The 18,079-nt window shown below is 42.9% G+C and overlaps 1 protein-coding gene across 1 annotated transcript in view; it reads left to right on the top strand.

Annotated features, from left to right (window-relative positions):
- The window catches only part of VAT1L (vesicle amine transport 1 like), a 174,761-nt gene that overhangs the window by 7,218 nt on the left and 149,464 nt on the right, over nucleotides 1-18,079 (top strand). The window lies entirely within an intron of this gene.

The following is an 18,079-nucleotide window of genomic DNA, read 5'->3' on the forward strand; positions in this document are numbered from 1 at the left end:
AAAAAAAAAAAAAAAAAGATTTGTTATAATAATACTTTACATGAAATAGGATTCATCCAAGTAGAAATAATTTCAGAAAATAAAAGTGAAGTAAATGGCAAATAGCTTAACAGCTTAACAATAGCCTAAATATGCCATTTAGAACATTTTAATTTGCTAAAAATCAACACTGTTGTCATAATTCTGATGACTTGTTTGTAGTAGGTATTTCTTCAGGATTAAAACTTTTGGGTGGTTGAAAGCATGGAATTAAAAATAAGCTGGGATCAAAAGGAAGAGCCTGAAGGAAAAGCAGGAATGAAGGTGGATGGGTCCATTCAGAAAAGGTTTATTCGTTCCACCTAGTTGGTCAACTAGCATTGGTAGGGAATCCATGCAGATGAGTAGGAAGCTGCTTGTCCTTTGAAAAGTGCTGGGCTTTGGTTTCAGGCAGACAGACATGGGTTAAAATTTTGCTTTGCCCTTTATTAACTATGTGTGTTTGAGCAAGTTGCTTAGCTCTCTTTTTTTTTATTTTTTATTGTTTGAGACAGAGTCTCACTCTGTTGCCCAAGCTGGAGTGCAGTGGCACAATTTCAGCTCACCACAACCTCCTCCTACCAAGTTCGAGTGATTCTCCTGCCTCAGCCCCCCCAGGTAGCTGGGATTACAGGCACCTGCCACCATTCTCAGCTAATTTTTATATTTTTAGTAGAGACTGGGTTTCACCATGTTGGCCAGGCTGGTCTCGAACTCCCGATGTCAGGTGATCTGCCTGCCTCGGCCTCCCAAAGTGCTGGGATTACAGGCATAAGCCACGCCACCTGGCAATTTTTTTTCCTTTTTTTTTTTTTTTATTTTTTTTTTTGAGACAGAGTTTCATTGTTGTTGCCCAGGCTGGAGTGCAATGGTGCAATCTCGCCTCACTGCATCCTCCACCTCTCAGGTTCAAGTGAATCTCCTGGCTCAGCCTCCTCAGTAGCTGGGATTACAGGCATGCACCACCACACCTGGCTAATTTTTGTATTTTTAGCAGAGACAGGGTTTCACCATTGAACTCCGGACCTCAGGTAATCCGCTTGCCTTGGCCTCCCAAAGTGCTTGGATTACAAGTATGAGCCACTGTGCCCCGCAATTTTTTTTTAAGGGATGCTCGCTTTCAAAGCCATCCAATTTTCAGGGTTAGGAATAGATTTTGACTTACCTATTGCTGTCCTCCCACCAGCCCCCTGCATCCCCAACCATGGGTTGCTGCAGGGATTTCTTTGCTAGCTGGGTGTGTGTAGACAATCCAGCCTCTGGAGCTTGGTTCACTCTCATTCAAAGAGTCAAATCCCACACCGTGGGCACATCACTGACACTCAACACTGACAGCAGAGCTCACCCAGGCATGAAGAAATAGTGCCCCAATGACACCCAAGTTCCTAGGACTTCCTTTTCCTAAGAGTACCTTTTGGACATCTTGGCATTTGTCACAGAAGAAAAAGTGTAATAAACGAAGAGACTCTTCACAGGAAAGGGTGGTGAGCATGTAATCTCAAATTAGTTTGATTCCTCTGTGTGTGATCTCATACAGAAAATCGGTTGGAGCCATGGTATGAAAATGAGTGAATGTTATGTTGGAAGGCCCAGAAGAACATAATCGATGTTCCAGTGAAAGAAGCTGTTTCATCTTTGAACGTGATATTTTCTTGATGAGAGCATGCAGTCAGTGTCTGTCCTCAATCTCCTGTCAATGACCCCTGACGCCTCATCCCCAGCTTTTTCCTGGAGCCAGGGACACACTAAACAGTCCTTCACCAAACAAAACCCAAAGCCAAAGCATTGGGTCCTCTCACCCCCGACTTCTCTAAATAACTATGGTCCCCAGAGCCTAATCCAGGATAATTATCTTCTGAGCAAGGGATGACAGTGATTTATTTCTTAACCTGGCACTGGCCACACACTCAAACCAGATGAAAGGTAGTATGCTTCTTGGTTATAAAATAGTGAATGTGTGAAGTAAAGCAAGCCTGGATTCAAATCCTGGCTCTGATCATTTTAGCAACCTGTATAACCTTGGAAAAATGATTTAGTCTTTTCAAATCTCAGTTTGCTCATCTGTAATATGGGTACAATAATATCATGTATGGGGTAAATTTTTTTGTGTGGGTATAGAGAAAGATAATGCACCTAAAGTGCCTAGCAAGAATGTTGACACATTTCATATTTGTTAAATGAATGAATAAAAGAAGTGTGTGTCAAATAGATGTGTTTGATAGGTATTCATGGTGTGGAGGAGGTACAAAGAAACAGGACATTAAAAGGTCCCTCCGTGCTTCATAAAGTTTTTTGAATGGAGTCCCTCATTCAGACTCCACCTGTCTCTTCCAAAGAGTACAAACCCTGATATCAAAAGTAGCTCAAGTGGGATGTGCCACTGTGTCATGACATATACAAGAAGATCAAGATTAATTCCTGAAGGAACAAGAGAGGAAATGAAACCAAACTGCACTGTGCTCCTACTGTGTGCTGGAAACTGGACCAGGCTTAGAGATCTTTAGAAGGAAGGCCGCTGTCTTCCTCCCTGACTTCTCTCTTTATTTCAGCCCTGCTGGCCATCTGATAAGTTTGTCTCTGGGATTCTAGGCTTTCTCCTCTCCTTCCCCTTCCATCTTTTATCCTCTCTCCCCTCATGAGTCAGTTTCATGTGCTCCTGAGGCTGGAAAAGGTGGTGGCCTTTAGCTCCAGCTGCCTTGTACAAATTTAGCAACACCCAGTGCAAAGAGAACTTATTTTCTCCCAGTTTTCCTATATTAAGGAAGGAATTTGGTCCTTTGCAAATCACATATCAGCTCCTAGAGATCTCCCTCTCTTCCTCTCCATGTATTGCACCCCGCAATACATGGGATTGTAATGTATACCCGAGGACTCTAAGGCCTACCAACCTGCATGTTAAAATCATAAAACAAACTGTATTTCTACGACTATGTCCCTACCTTTTGTGAATGTCAGGCCCCCCAAACTGCACCCTTCAATACCCACAGATAGTTTCAGGGGTGGCCTAGGAGGTGTTGCAGAGGTCCTCAGAAACACAGTTCTCCTGGTTCCCCAAATGATCCTAAACCTTTCCTATGGCCTTGTTCTTTTCCTGCTGCCATACACTAAAGCTACCCAGAATATGTCCCCATTTTCTCCCTGTTCCAGATAGAAATTCAGGCTCCCTGCTTGGGTTGCGGCTCATTTTCCCCTAATGAAGGTTACAAAGCAGCACATGCTACCTTGTATATTTAATGCTTCCACTGTTTGGAATTAATAGGAAAGATACATTAATTATATTTCACTATTATCATAATAGCCTTATTTTGGTTTTGATTTTTTGAGGCAGAGTCTATGTTGCCCAGGGTGGAGTACAGTGGTGTGATCTCAGTTCACTGCAACCGCCGCCTCCCAGGTTAAAGTGATTCTCCTGCCTCAGCCTCCCTAGCAGCTGGGATTCCAGGCATGCACCACCACGCCTGGCTAATTTTTATATTTTAGTAGAGATGGCGTTTTACCATGTTGGCCAGGCTGGTCTTGAACTCCTGACCTCAAGTGATCTGCCTGCCTTGGCCTCCCAAATTGCTGGGATTACATGTGTGAACCATTGCGCCCGGCCCCATAATAGCCTTTATTGAGTACTTTCCATGTACCACAAGCTCTATGCTAAGTGTTTTATGGTGAGCTCGGTGATACCAAGCACTTTACAGATGAAAAAACAGGATCAAGGAGGTGAAGGAACTTGCTAACTATCACACAAATAAGCTACAGAAAGCTTGGCTTCAAACCAGTTTGTCACTCTCCAGGGCCCACACTTTTAACGCTTCTTGCCCCTGCTTTTCCCTGCTCTGTTCTGGACAGGAGCCCTTGGAACTGAAAGGGAGCCTGAGTGGTAGGAAATAACCACGTTCAGAATCCAGCTCTCCACTGTTAGACCCCAGCCAGCTTCATCCAGGGCTGTATTCTCCAACTCACTCTTCACTTAGGATGAGGTTTGTTGTTCTCAGAAGACATAGCTGTCTGTCATGCAAATAAACACATTGCAGGGCAGCCCCCCTGCCCCCGATAGTCTGAGCCATATGATTCAAGGGATCTCTGGTGAGACTTTTTTTTTTTTTTGAGACAAGAGTCTCACTCTGTCACCCAGGCTGTAGTGCAGTGGCGCTATCTTGGCTCACTGCAATCTCCGCCTCCTGGGTTCAAGCAATTCTCCTGCCTCAGCCTCCTGAGTAGCAGGGACTACAGGTGTGCGCCACCACGCTCAGCTAAATTTTTTTGTATTTTTACTAGAGTTGATGTTTCACTATATTGGCCAGGATGGTCTCGATCTCCTGACCACATGATCTGCCCACCTCAGTCTCCCAAAGTGCTGGGATTACAGGCATGAGCCACCGTGCCTGGCCTCTAGTGAAACTTTCAAACTGCAATCTCCATAGCTCCTGCCCCTCCTCCCAACACAGACACACTTGTATCTTTGACCAGACTATCCATCAAAGTACCCACTTTCATAAAAACAAAAGGCATCCCTCATCTAGGATCAGAAAGAAATGCGTTTCATTTATCTATGCTATGCCTAGTTCAATCAGCTAATGGGGGGCTATTAAACCTCCCATCCCTATGATTGGTCTGAATGATTTTCTAATTGGTTTCCCTTTATCCTCTCAGTTAAACTCACTAAAATGGTTCCAACTGGGGACCTCGTAAGGTTTCACAGCCAGGACCTGGGATGCATAACGCAGCCATCGATGCGCCCACGTCCCTGAAACAGTCCTTTCAGATTTGACGGCTTTCTCTTACCTGGGAGGAGAGACAGACAGTCCATGTCTCTGGGACTACTACTTCATAAGAAATGAGCAGCAAAGGCGGTTTTCACCCTGACACCGCTTTGAGCCTCAGCCTCTCTGTCTTCCGCCAGCAGCACACCTGGGAGACTCCACATCTTCCTTTTGCATTTTTAGCCGTTTTCTTTCCTTTTCCTAGTCTTTTTTCCTTTTGTATCCTTCAGATAGCTGGGCCCATTTGCTCTTGAATGGAGACCCAGCTTCCAAAACGATTGAAAAGCACTGTCAAAGGCTTGAGTCCTTTAGAAAACACTAAAGTTGATCCGTATCATGGCGCAGACAAAAATCTCCTCAAACATTTTCTTTTCCTGTGTATATCCCGCAGGTGCTGCTGCTCTCTCCTGCTCTCTTCAAGCTCTTCCAGACTTTCAATCCTTGCTTTTACCATCTCTTGGCCATCTTTGTTCACCTTTCATATCTAGTCTTTTATCTGCCAGGAGTAAATCCTGGCTTTTTTTTTTTTTGAAGCGCATCCATCAGGCAGGTCTTTGATCTTCTCAGTTTCCTTCTCACCATGACAGCAGTGGACACAGCAGGGCTGCCAGCCAAGCACGGCTAAGAGGTGATTTCTTTAGCGAGAAAGAAGACAGCTCAAATCATTCCTAGGTATTTTCCTGCTTACACTTTCAGTGAAGAAATTTTTTGTCCCTTTAATGTGCCCTGTGCTACGCACTGAACATTGAAAGGTGGATTTTAAGACAAGACCTGTGCCCCAAAGTTGCTCACAGTCTCCAGGGAAGATAATAGGGTAGGATGCTGCTACTGCCTCCTTCTTATGCTCCATTAGACTAGAATATGGCTTAACTAAAATTAAAAGTTCAGTTCCTTAGTCACACTAGTTGCGTCTCAAGTGTTCAATGCCGCATGTGGCCAAGTGGCTACCACATTGGACAGCAGCAGGGACAGAACATTTCCATCATGGCAGAGTGTTCTGTTGGACATGGCTGTTCAAGTCTTCACCTTTTTTTTCCTGTTGAAACAATCATTTTACTAAACATTCTTTTTTATGGAGAGCAATGTCTTAGGAAATAACTGTCGTGTTGTAGCAAAAATGGACTGTTTCTCCATGGGGACCCTGTACTTCTTTGGCTCCGAGGAGAAATCGAGCCATGATCACTCTATCTTCTCCCCTCCATGGAGAGGTGAGATGGGCCTGGAGAGGCTGAGAGTACAGGAGCAAGGGGCACGCCCATTCGGCGATACTTTCTGGGAGAAGAACCTGATCCCAGTCATGTGAGTTAAGAACTACCCTCTCTAAGCTAGCTGTGACTCTTGTATAGCCTCCTCGTGTGGAACTGTCATGCTGTGTCGCCGTTCATTTGTTGATCTCTGAGTCCTGGAAAGCAGAGATGTCATTGTCACTGTTGTGACATTAGTGCCTAGCCAATCCCCAAAACACAGAGGGGTCTGCTGAATTTAGACTGGGTGATATTAAATGTTCTATGCAACCAGTCACTGCTGAGCACCTGTTTGGAGTCAATGCCCTGGTCGACATCAATCATGGAGAATAAAGATGTTAACCTTTTTAGGAACCTTAGGAACAAATACCTCCTGCTGTGTCCCAAGGAGGGGCTGAGAGTAAATAACTCCGGGTCTCAAAGTCAAAAGAGTTAGTCTCAGCATCAAGGAATGCTTGTTTCGGACCCTTTCGGACCCTGCTTTTCTGTCTCTGCTGAAAACTGGCTCGAGACATTTAGATTCTCAGTATGTCTCCTTGGCCGTTTTGTTCTCTGTTGGAAATACTACTGAGGTGTGTTTTGAATACTAATTTGTACATATGACCTGAAAGTATTTCTTTTCTCAGACACCGTAGAAACAAATAACTCGTACAACTGTATCCCAAGCCATCTTACCCTTACCATCACTGCCAAGTCACTTCCTCCCTCACCTCTCTATTTTAGCCATGCTGGCCATCGTGATGAGCTTGCCCCTGGGATTCTAGGCTTACCCCTCTCCTTTCCCTTCCATCTTGTATCCTCTCTCTCCTCATGGGTTAGCTTCCTGTGCTTTTGCTACAATGAGCTTCCTTCCTGAGGCTGGAAAAGGTGGTGGTCTTTAGCCCCAGCTGCTGTGTACAAATGTATCAACTCCCAGTGCAAAGAGAACTTTTCTCTCCCAGTTTTCTCCCAGCATAGGTGATGGAGAAAGGGATCTCGGTGGGGCAACACCAGCACTACTCATGTAAAGTGGTAAGTGATGAATAAAAACTAATGGGTCAGAAAACTCTTATGTGTCTCCCATGGCTGCAGTGGCTTGTTTACCTTAAAACAGTGGTCAGAGAGGGTGGGCAGGGTTATGGAACTGGTCACCAAGGGGACCGGTGTCAAGAGCCACAGCCAGCTATTTGGGAGGGGAGCCTAAGCATCCCACTGTACCCTTTCCAGCCTCTGATTGAACACAGGTGGATTCTTCAGGTGAAACCTAAGACCGATCCGAGACAGTTCTGACTATTCTCAAATAAGAGCTGCCGTCCGAGATTTGCATAAACGGTGTCCTTGCTTTGGCCACTGCGAGCTTTCTCTTCCCCAGCAAATTTGCGTCAATCTGTTCTCACAGTCTTGAGAAAACAAAACGGGTGCTTGAGCAAATCAAAAAAGAAAAAAGAAGATTTGTGCCCTAGATTTTCTAAGATCAATGCCTATTTTCCTAGGCATTTTCAAGTTTTCAATTGAGATTAAAAACAAAAAAAAATCTTCAGTTCTGGGGCAATGAGAAAATGAATCAAACATCTGCTTCTTTGACCTCGCGTGGGTTGGGAGTTAAGTGCTTTGATGAACATATTATCAGCAAGACGAGAGGAGAATAACCAAATAGAATAACCAAAGAGCGCACCTTCCCTTGCTGCTTTTGCTTGGCACAAAGCCTTACAGGAGGTCTGCTTGGCTCTGCCCAGAACTGGCAGCCATGAATGTGGGGCTCGTTAAGGTTCCCAGGCAGAGGGCTGGTGAAAGCTTCCTATTGGGAATTCAATGTTGTTTTCCCCGATGCCTGCCTCTCCACCAGCATTGTGACTTCCGACTTCCCACAGACACCTAGAAAGCCGTGAGTGCGATTGTTCATAGATTTTCCCCAAGCAGTTTACCAATGCAGCATGTATTTTGGTAGTTTATCTATTTGGTAGTTTACCTACTTGTTCCTTTTCCTGTTTTCTTTTTCCTTAGTCTGTGCCTTTTTTTTTTTTAAATAGCGTCTTGCTCTGTCACCCAGGCTGGATTTCACTGGCCCCATCTCAGCTCACTGCAACCTCCACCTCCCAGGTTCTAGCAATTCTCCTGCCTCAGCCTCCTGAGTAGTTGGGATTACAGGCACGTGCCACCATGCCCGGCTTATTTTTGTATTTTCAGTAGAGACGGGATTTCACCATGTTGGTCAGGCTGGTCTCAAACTTCTGATCTCAGGTAATCCGCCTGCCTCAGCCTCCCAAAGTGCTGGGGTTACAGGCGTGAACCACTGCGCATGGCCTCTGACCACCCCCTCGCTTTTTTTAATGTCTTGATCTTTTTATTTTTCTAATCTTCAGTTTCTTTTTTTCTATAGAAACAACTGTTTTTACTAAACATTACTTTCATCAGCAGATATATCTTAGGAAACGGCTGTCATGTCATAACAAAAATGGACTGTTTCTCCGTGGGGACGCTGGTCCTTGGTGGCTCCAGGGAGAAATCAAGCCTTGGCCACTCTGCTGTCTTCTCCCCTCCATGGAAAGGCAGGATGGGGCCAGAGAGGCTGAGAGACTGAGAGCAAGAGGCACACCCATTCCCTTAGCAGGTTTTTTCCCTTTCCTCTCATTCTTTCAGGTTTTTATTTAAAGATCTCATTCTTTTTCCTGCCTTTGCACCATTCATTATAAGAAACACTGATCTTTCCTCCTCAGGGACCACTGAGCAAAGTAGTCTCATAAAAATTCACCATCAGCGACAGCTGCTCTGTGATCACAAGGGAATAAACCCTGAAAGGAGAGATGACACCACTCTCCTTGTAGCGGATGCGTTCATGTGCACTGCCCCAAAGCACCCTTTTAGAATCTCAGCGCTCACTGCCCCAGCTACCAGGAGTGATGGCAGCTGACAGCTCACAGCTGGTTTCTCCTGAGGAATTGTTCTCAGCCAAAGGAAGTCTCCTTGCCCAAGTCTGCACTCCCTCCCGGGGAGCAGCCCTTGTTCCCAACCAGTTGATGTGGGCGTACAAACGCCCAGTCCCCTTTGCCTTGATTCAGAATTACTCAAGGAACCATACTATGTCTGGAACTTTCTAAGGATGAACTGAGACCTCTTCACTAGTATGTTAGAGTTCAACTTCTCCCTCTCCGCCATCCAACTGCCCTCCTTCCCATCCAGTTGTCCTCCAGAACTCTCCCTCTCAGACCTCTTGGTGCAAATCTCAGTCTCGGAGTCTGTTTTCCCAGGAGACTGACCTATAGCATTTTCTTTGTGTTATAGTGATGACAGTGATGCAGATAGCAGCTCATATTTATTGAGCATTTACTGTACGAGGTACTCCGTTTTACACACAATGTCACATGCAATCCACACAACACCCCATAAGGTGGGTATGTTACTTATCCCATTGTTGAGATGAAAAAACTAAGGGCGAAGGTCAAGCAACCCTCTTGAGGAGGAGCCAGACAGCTAAAGCTAAAGATTTAAACTTAGCTTTGGTGATTGCAGAGGAGTACTAGGAATAAATCTTTGGGGAGAATTTTCTGGATGTTGATGTTTGGACTTCATGGTTATATTGTACATTAGCATGTTCCATAGTGGCTATATGAGCACTTGCCTACACTCTAGAACAGGGGTCCCTGGGCCATGAACCAGTACTGGTCCGTGGCCTATTAGGACCTGGGCCACCAAGCAGGAGGTGATCCGCGGGCAAGCAAGTGGAGCTTCATCTCTATTTGGAGCCATTTCCCATCACTTGTGTTACCCCCTGAGCTCCACCTCCTGCTAGATCAGTGGCAGCATCAGATTCTCACAGGAGCATGAACCCTATTGTGCACTGCACATGCGAGGGATCTAGGCTGTGCACTTCTTATGAGAACCTAATGCCTGATGATCTGTGACTGTCTCCCATCACCCCCAAATGGGACCATCTAGTTGCAGGAAAACAAGCTCTGGGTTCCCACTTGATTCTACATTATGCTGAGATGTGTAATTATTTCATTATATATTACACTGTAATAATAATAGAAATAAAGTGCATAAGAAATGTAATGTGCTTGAATCATCTCGAAACCATCCCCACACCCCTGCTCCATGTAAAAAAAAAATGTCTTCCATAAAACTGGTCCCTGGTGCCAGAAAGGTTGGAGACCGTTGTTCTAGAAGACCACTCATTATCATATTGTGATCAGCTTTTATGATTCTGTTTCCCCGTGAGAATTTGGAGCCCCTTGTTAACTTTGGGCATCCACTACCTAGTATATTGCATAGCAAACAGTGAGTGCTCAATGTGCTGGTTGAGTGTAGAGGTCCTGTGTTTGTAACTGGGAAAATTGAGTGATTATCTTTCTCTACGAGAGCAGAGTGCAGTAGTCAAGAGCACAGGCCCTGGGTTTACATCGTTTGCTTTCACAGGCAATGTAAACCAGGTAAATCCGATACTTTGTAAACCTCAATGTGCCTTGGTTTTGTTCTCTGTAAAATGGGGGTAATATTGTTGATCTCTTAGCTTTGTTTGTGGTTGTTGTAAAATGAAATGACACTTAACACCATGCCTGATACATAAAAAGCACCCCATAAAAGTTATCTATTATGGTCGGGTGTGGTGCCTCATGCCTGTAATCCCAGCACTTTGGGAGTCCGAGGTGGGTGGATCACCTGAGGTGAGGAGTTTGAGACCAGCCTGGCCAATATGGAGAAACCCCGTCTCTACTAAAAATATGAAAATTAGCTGGGTGTGGTGGCATGTGCCTGTAGTCCCAACTACTCAGGAGGCTGAGGCAGGAGAATCACTTGAACCCGGAGGCACACGTTGCAGTGAGCCAAGATTGCGCCACTGCACTCCAGCCTAGGCGGCAGAGCAAGACTCTATCTCAAAAAAAAGAAAAAGAAAAAAAAAAAACAAGTTATCTATGACAATTACTAGCCACAAATCAGTTCTTTTTCTTACCGTCCTCCATCATCAGATAAATTAGAATGGTCAGATTTCTGTTTGCTTCATGGAGATGCCTCCAACAGTCACAAAGCCCTGTAGGCAAGCCCTCTCAGAAAGTGTCCATCCTTTTTTTCCCATGGGAACAGCTGACATTGGGCTACTCAAGTGGTCCTTTGCAACCCCAACAGCACATGAGAGTGTGTGCTTTCACTAAAGAAATTCTTAGAGCTGGGGCCAGGATGTGCACATTCAGAAAAAATAAATGTCATGATGATCCTGACGTGCATTAAAAAAATAACTGTACTCAAGTCTCACCCTCTCTTCTCAGCAATTGATGCTGTGGGCAGAGGGAGGGGTTCTACTGCCATCGACCACAAAGAAAGAGGGCTCATAGTCTTTATCAAGTTTACTGCACACAACTTCAAGGTGTCTTGGATCTATTTCATAGAATCATGAGTGCTCAGGATTAGAAGAAAGCATGTCAGCTAGTCTTGTGTTTTAAATTCCCTCCATGACATCTTTCATGGTCTTCACAAACATCCTTAGTAACCCAGGAATGGGGTAGCCTATCTGATATTTTTAAAAGCAAGAAGCCATGATAACCATATTTTCGGAGGATACAAATTCAGGAAGGAGAGTTAATTTTTTTGATGAAAGAATGAGGATTCAAGAAACAGACAAATTAGAATGATGGACTTAATCTAAAAACACCAAATCTAGCAAGGATACCTATAATCCTCTGGACTTGGATAAAAAATTCAACTGCCCTAGAGGACAGTGAGATCTTTTCATTTGCTTTCTATTTAACCATTTAATTTTTACTGTCTCATTTGGGAAAAGACTTGAATTAGCTTTACAAAATAAAATTAAAAAAAAAAATCAGTGATTCTCTAAATGTGGTTCTCAGATCAGCAACATCAGCATAATTTAGAAACTTAGAAATGAAAAAACTGAGACCTCGCCCCAGTGCTACTTGAGTCCAGAATTTAGAGGTGGGGTCCAACAATCTGTGTTTTAATCAGCCCTGCTAGAAATTCTGATGAATAAAGTTTGAGAACAACTCACAATACTAGTAATACTGGTAATGGAATGTAAGGATTTAAAAAAATGGAAACTCCAAAGTATTCAGAGGTGAAGATGAAGCTGAGTATTGAGACGCTATAGAGGCCGGGGACAGTGGCCTGGCACTTTCCAGCACTTTGGGAAGCCAAGGTGTGAGGATCACTTGAGCCCAGGAGGTCAAAACTGCAGTGAGCCATGTTCACACCACTGCACTCCAGCCTGGGTAACAGAGCTAGACTCTGTCTCAAAAACAACAACAACAAAAAGATGATATAGAGAATGAATGTGACAAATTTAGCTCAGAGCTTCCTAACAGCCAATGCAAAGAAAGAAACATAACCAGTATTTATACTGTACTGGCCCTATAAGATTCATAAAGCCAATCCTTGTGCTGAGATTTGAGAAAAAAAGTACTGTCTTTATAACATAAAGTTATAAATATATGTTGTAACAAATTATATGGTTAACAAAATCCCTACAGTAAGTATTAAAAGTAATGGCAAAAACCACAATTACTTTTGCACCAATCTAATGAAACAATGGATTTCTGAAGATTCTTTAGCAATCTGTGGCTTAATTGAGCTAATAACAGAGCAAGACTTGGGATTTCTATTGAGTGTAATATGAAAATTACAGGATGGGGCTCTATAATCTGCATCAATAGAGAAGTAGGCTTTGGAAGAGAGATATTTGTTTAATGATCTGACACTGTTTGGATTTTCGTGATTGCTGCTGAGGATACTGTCAATGTGAGGAAGGAATAGGATAGCAAGAGGCCTAAGATCTTTTCATAAGAGCAACCCCTGCCTTTCTTTACCAGGAGAATAAAAGGCAAGGGAGCATCTCAATGCTACCTGTATCCTCCTTGCTAAACTCCTTCTTATGAGTCAATTTTCACCTTAAATCGGAAAACTCCTAAACTATAGCTGGGCTGATTCTTTTGTTATCCACTTAGTAATGTCTTTTAAGAAATGAAGTGTGTCTTCATTTGATATTGTTAGCATAACAAAAAAAAAATCCAAATGATAGGCTTTGGGGACAAGAAGACATAGCAGCCTGCCATGGTTAATAGATGACAGAATGACCGCACTCCAGCCTGGTATGCAGAACTCAAGCTTGGCAGCCATGTAAAAAGAGCTTAGATTCCCAGTTCTGGTACCAACTCTATAATGTTGGACAAGGTACTCTATTCTCTCTAGGTCTCACCTTCCTTTTGCACAAAATAGAGATTAAAATCCTCCATCCCTTAATACCTAACATGTAGCGGTATCATCCTGGGAGCAATGTTTGTTGACTTTGGCAGGACAAAAATAAAGGCAGCTAAACATCTCTCAGGAGATTTTACAGGGTGATACTCCTCACCCTGTTATTAGATAACAGAAAAGAAAGTAGAGAGGCCAAGGCTAGCTTTTAACTCCTATACAGAGTCTAAGCATGCAAGTCAGTGTCTTTTTCTCAAGGCCACCCTCCCAATCTAGGCTTTGATTTTGATAATATTTGAAACAGAGCCCACAGGATAAGGGACCATCAAACAAACAGAGTATGGGAGCTGGAGAAGACCTCAGGACTCAGCCAAACTCCACTGCTAACTGATGGCAGCACAGGGACGAAAACCAAGCACCTGCATCTGTTTCCTTTCACTTTTCCTTTTAGTCTTCTTGTCCCTGAATTTTTTTTTTTTGTTTTTTTTTTTTTTGGATAGAGTCTCACTGTGCTGCCCAGTTTGGAGTGCAGTGGTGCAATCTCGTCTCACTACAACCTCTCGTCCCGGGTTCAAGCAATTCTCCTGCGTCAGTCTCCCAAGTAGCTGGGATTACAGGTGTGTGCCACTACACCCGGCTAATTTTTGTATTTTCAGTGGAGACGAGGTTTCACCATGTTGGCCAGGCTGGTCTAAAACTGCTGACCTCAGGTAATCCACCCTCCTTGACCTCCCAAAGTTCTGAGTTTACAAGCATAACCACCGTGCCCAACCATCCCTGAATCTTAAAATTCTTGATTTTAGTAAGATTTGATTTACTTGCAATTTCATGGTGTTATGGGATATACAATAAGCAAGGAGTAGGAAGACCTTGACTCAAGTCTCAGCTCTGTCACTGTCATGTACTAACTGTGCTGCCTCTAACAAGTCAGTTTTCTTATCTGAGGCTCAATGTTCACATCTATTTAATGGGATTAATGATATCTTCGCTTCTTGCTTTTCTCAACTGGTTACAAAGTTCAATGAGATGTGTATGAAAGCACATTGTAAACTGCAGTGCTATACAAATATAAGAAAGTGTTACTATTTTAAGGAACCGTCCCCCAGTTTTCCTGTATCTTCTTCCCTCACATATCTTCAGATCCCTCATTCTATGTTCTGTGCTTTTCAGGGTCTCTTTTTTAAACCTCTGTCTTCATTCCTTCAGGATGCTATGAGTCAACAATAACTCTTTAAACCTAGCCTCTGACGAATAATTTAACATGGGAGGAAAGCTAAGAAAGTCTTATATTATTTATTAAAATTATACCAATCTTAGAGAAAAATAGGATTACCTAGCAGAACTTTATTTCAGGCATTTTCCAACACCATTTGTGTGTGTGTGTGTGTGTGTGTGTGTGTGCAATTATCTCAAATGTTTAAAAGCTGTATAAAAATTTTACTCCCTTTGTGGGCCTGAGTCATCTGGTATAGTCATTGCCACCCCCAAAAACATTCTAAGTAAAAATCAAATTATCTTAGAGAATACTGGAAACTGCAATTGTGCAAATTATAGCTTGAAAAGCCCCTGTTTGTTTGTTTGTTTGTTTTTCTGTCTGGAAAAAGGAAAGGATTAGACCCAAGTTTTTAAGTTCATAGATTTCTCTATTTACTATCTGTGTGGCCTTGGGTAAATAACTTATCTCTAAACAAACAAAGTTATTTGTTTTGTCTGAAGAAAAACAGAGTCAGTAACATCTGTCCCAATGGGTGATTGGGACTGGTCGATTATGGTATTAATTTGAGTTTGTATCTTTTTGATTTCATGTGACAGAACCACACAGGTAACCCAAGCAAAGAGGTTCCGCTATAAACACATGTGTGAAGTAATGAAGGAACTCATGGAAATCAGAGATCAGGAGGTGTGATGGAGTTGGACCTCCCCAAGCCCAGAGACTGGATCTCTGCTCATTCTAGGGAACCCAGCAATGGAAGTCTGCAAAGCCTCACCCTGGTGCAGGGTGTTGGGTTGACTCTGTTGCTCTTCATGCTTTTTCTTTTAATTCTTCCATGTATTGCCTTTTTTTTTTTTTTATGCTTCCCCAAAGCTCAGGTCAGCTAGGTCTCTCTCACTAACTTCTGTCTTTTGACGTCCTTTCTGTTGCTAAGTCATTCCCTTGATGTGTGTTTCCCAATTCATAGTTTTAGAGAGAATACCCAGTTCTCGGACCAGCTCATTTATTCAGTTTAAGGAATGGGTTCCTATCTAGATTATGAATGGTCACTCCTCCAATATAGGGCCCACATTGGTGCCATGAACTATCTGCAAGGCGGAAGATATAAAGAGCTATAAACGTGGCTCTTGTATGTGCAAGGGCAGGCCGTAGAGAAGTTCCCCATAAAGAGGGAAAGTGTGTTGCCTAAGGGGTCAGGTTCTAGACTTTGCTTGAATTCAAATCCTGACTTTGACACTTTGAAAAGATGTGATGGCAAGTAGGTTACTTAAGCTCTCTGGGTCTCAATTTTCTGATCTGAAAAATTGGCATTATAGTTCCATACCTCATAGGAGGGGTATTAATGAGTCTTTTTTTTTTAGATGGAGTCTCGCTCTCTCCAGGTTGGAGTGCAGTGGCACAATCTCGGCTCACTGTAACCTCTGCCTTGCAAGTTCGAGGGAGTCCCCTGCCTCAGCCTCTGGAGGAGCTGGGACTACAGATGTGCACCACCACACCTGGCTAATTTTATTTTATTTTAATTAATTTATTTATTGTATTTTAGTAGAGATGGGGTTTTGCCATGTTGACCAGGATGATCTTGATCTCCTGACCTCATGATCCTCCTGTCTTAGCCCCCCAAAGTGCTGGGATTTCAGGCGTGAGACACCACGCCCTGTGGATGAATTTTAAATAACAAAAGTAAAGCACTTAGCACAGTTTCCGACACAAACTAAACCCTCAGTAAAAGCTAGCTCTATCCATCTCAGGAGAAACAGGTCTGATCCAACACTTGGGGGAACTCTATTAACAATTGTTTACATCCCCTTTGTGTGGAAATAATCAATACTGACCCATCCTAGTCTCCATCTCCAAAATACACCTGCTTCCTGAAAACAGGTGGCATTCCCCATGACCTGTCAGAATCGCTGAATGCCTCACTGAGGAAACAGGGTGCTACAGGCCTTGGAAAAGTCAGTCTTAGCCCCTTCTCACTGGAATTTAAGTAGCTGGCTCTCAGTTTACCATCACTGGGCCCCGTTCACATTGGTTGGCGAATGAAGGCAGCCCAGCTGAGCAGCATAATAAGTGTCGAAGATGAGGCCTTCTCCAGGGGGCTGTCATGTTTGCAGAAATGGAAATTAATTTCTTCTAGCATTTTTCCAACAGGGTATTGGGAAATCATTGGTTTTCATGCAAAGAAAAACACAGTGAGCTAACATATACATAAAATGAGATGGAGTACTTGATTTGGGATGTAGAAATTTCCTTTAGTGTTATACAGTGATGCTTTATTTGGGTGCATCCGAAAATAGGCCATTTTATATAAGTCAAGTTCAGAGATAGCTGAAGCTTCCCCTTATCAGCTCTGGAACTGTTTAACCCTTTTTTAAATGAGTGTCTTCCTAAAATATATCACATACTTCTGCCTTCTTAACAGAAGATGCAAATTTCAAGGCTAACATGTATTGAATACTGACTACGTACCTGGCACCACAGGTCAGTGCTTTACTTGCATTAATTTTCAGTGACAACCCCGTGAAGTGGGTACTATCATGACTCCTACCTTACAGATGTGGAAACTGAGTCATGGTGACGTTACATAACTTTTCCCTGGTTATATAGGTGGAAGTGGTGGAATTGGGATTTGTACCCCAGTCTCCCCAACCTCTGAAGGAACTGGCCATATTATTGGATAACATTTCAGTTAATAAATGACCTGGATAACCACTAACCATTCAAGTAGGACCTTTGGGAGCCTACACATATAATTTAGAAATATATCCATTATTCCAAACATTCTTTGACTGCTGGTTTTTTATTTTATTTTATTTTATTTTATTTGAGATGTAGTCTCACTCTCGGCAACAAAAGCAAAACTCCATCTCAAACAACCAACCAAACAAATAAAACAGCCCAGAAAGTATATTAGAACCACATCTGTTGGGAAAAATGCATGTTCAATGGGATGTGTTTTCCCATGTGATTAGCAAATGGGTGTTAAATGGAAGTCCCAGGAGTAGTTCTGATAAAATAAAAAGAGTCCAGGAGCATTGCTAATAGCATCATTGGAATCAAGTATATGGTTTTTCATGATGATGACCTTGATATTTAATAACTTTTTTATTCCAAAAGTAATGTGTTAATTGAAAACATCTAATAATATCTCTCATCTGTAAATAACTTAGATTTTTGGAATACTTCAGTATTCCCATAGCTATTGGGTCATTCCTTTGATCTCTCTCTGAGTCCTCTCTCCTCCAGTGGAACATAATGTAATCTCCTGATGGCTCATATTCACCATTATGGGAGCTGTTTATGCACAGTGCTGCTCTAAGTGTGTGTGATGATTGAGGGGCAATGGCTGGTTGTCTGGAGACCTTTTTAGTTAGGTCTTTTTTCTCTTTCTCAGGCACTGGCTGGTGGCCATTGGATCTGGCTGCTTTCCATGTGTCTGTCTGTTTATAACCACTTCCTGGTAAACTTCCTACCTTTGATTAAGTACTAGGATGTCTGATAAACAGGCTAGTCAGTATGTTTTCAGAGTAAGCATAAACAGGCTCTGGGAGAAGACAAAGGGGCCGTCTCTTAAATCAAAGTAAACTCTGCAAGTACCGTTTTCATTGCCATAAATGTATTACTTATCTGCATAGAGATAGCTGAATTTTGCTTTATTGGTGACATCTAGCTAA

This window comes from Cebus imitator, unplaced genomic scaffold, assembly GCF_001604975.1.
Source record: "Cebus imitator isolate Cc_AM_T3 unplaced genomic scaffold, Cebus_imitator-1.0 Scaffold137, whole genome shotgun sequence".
Taxonomy (NCBI): Eukaryota; Metazoa; Chordata; class Mammalia; order Primates; family Cebidae; genus Cebus; species Cebus imitator.